Consider the following 1,721-nt stretch of genomic DNA (forward strand, 5'->3'; position numbering starts at 1 on the left):
AGGAGAGTGGGAGTGACAGAGGGAAAGTTCAGTGAAAGAAGGGGAGAAGAAAAGATAGAAGAGAAAAAACTGAGCTGAAGGACAGCCAAAAGCACAAAATTCTTTGCTTTTAAACTTTTCTTTTTTTCATGGTCTGAGACAGGTCTTTTCCAATCCCCATATAATAATGAGGCCATTTCATGTTGCAATTAGTTTGTTCTGAAGAAAGAAAGAAAGAAAGAAAGAAAATGGGACGTTTTCATTTATTTCCGTTATGATTCAACAAGAATAACTTTCATATTGCTCATGAATCAACATGGATTAGTATCACAGTGAGACTGTATCTTGGACCGAAAGTATCTTGGATGTCGTATCTTGGCTGATGCTGAATCAAACATTCCCTGTTTTTCTTTGAGCCAAGTACAAAGAGAGAGCTATCATGAACCAGTGAGCCAGGGATGGCAGTACCATTGTGTTATTAGCAATTTGTTCCCTCAAAGGCCTAAATTGCAACTGACCACCAATGGGGAACCAATATTATATGAGCTTATAAACTTATCAGCATTAGCATTAAAGTATTTAGAGAGAACTCATATAATTCCAGCTCATCTTAAAATGATATTTGCTTTGAAGGTGACATTCCATATAGACAGGAAACAAGAGTCTTCCAAAAAACGGCGACAGACAGGATATGTCATAATAGCGCACACGTTCTGCATAAGGACCCTCTCTAGTCTGCGTGAACCCCGTATGGCACCTTATTCCATATAGTGCACTACTTTTTACCAGGGCCTATTGGGACCTACTGTATATAGAGAATAGGGTGCCATTTGAGACGCAAGCCTATACCTACCATCAGATGCTATGCTATCTTCTTTCGGTAGACATTTCTTTGTATCACAAATTATGATAGTTCCACCATTAGCAGGCCTGTCTTTCCATATTCCCTCTGACACTTCTCAGAGGATATTCTGGCTGAATTATGACCCATTTGGAGGCAAGGCTCTCATGATATTAGAGGATTAAATCTTCTTTTTTTTTTATGTTACAGTGCACACTAAGAAAAGAGGGTTCCTCAAGGGTTCTTTGGGAAAGATGATGGTTCTATGTGGAACCATAATGACTCAAATAACCCCTTTGAGCCTTTCAATGGTTCTTTGCAGTTCACAAAAGGGTTATTTGCTCTTTTAGGGCCATGATACATTGGTAATTTTTGGGGGCAATATTGCCAAGCAATTTAGCTGGCATTGGAGTGGGGTATGAGACACTGGATGCGTAATGACCAACATGGACATGAATAATAGACTTCATATATCAACTTAAAACTGAACATGGTATGTATGTATTAATGTATCATGATAAAATAAGCAACAAATGAGACATGAACAGCCAACATTTTACTCCAACATTGGAGTTCATTTTCTCTCGCTTGAGCTCAAAAACGATCGCCATTTTTTCCAAAATATTTTGGAAGAGCTGATCACATGACCAATATCTGGCCTGTTTGGAGGATTCCTAAAAATTGCCCACTATGTGGCACTGGCGATCAAGATACGCCAGATAATAAAAAGTTGCTATTTTTCAAATGTAAACTAGTTGCAGCAACTATTGCTCACAACACTGCTCTGCAATATTGCAAGATAAAAAAAAACTGTGTATCATGGCCTTTAGTGATAATTAATATGTTGGGGCAGCAGCACGTATGAATATTTTGGGTAGTTCTATTTTTTTAACCGTGAGTG

The sequence above is a fragment of the Oncorhynchus clarkii genome, chromosome 4 (genome assembly GCF_045791955.1).
Source record: "Oncorhynchus clarkii lewisi isolate Uvic-CL-2024 chromosome 4, UVic_Ocla_1.0, whole genome shotgun sequence".
NCBI classification, from domain to species: domain Eukaryota; kingdom Metazoa; phylum Chordata; class Actinopteri; order Salmoniformes; family Salmonidae; genus Oncorhynchus; species Oncorhynchus clarkii.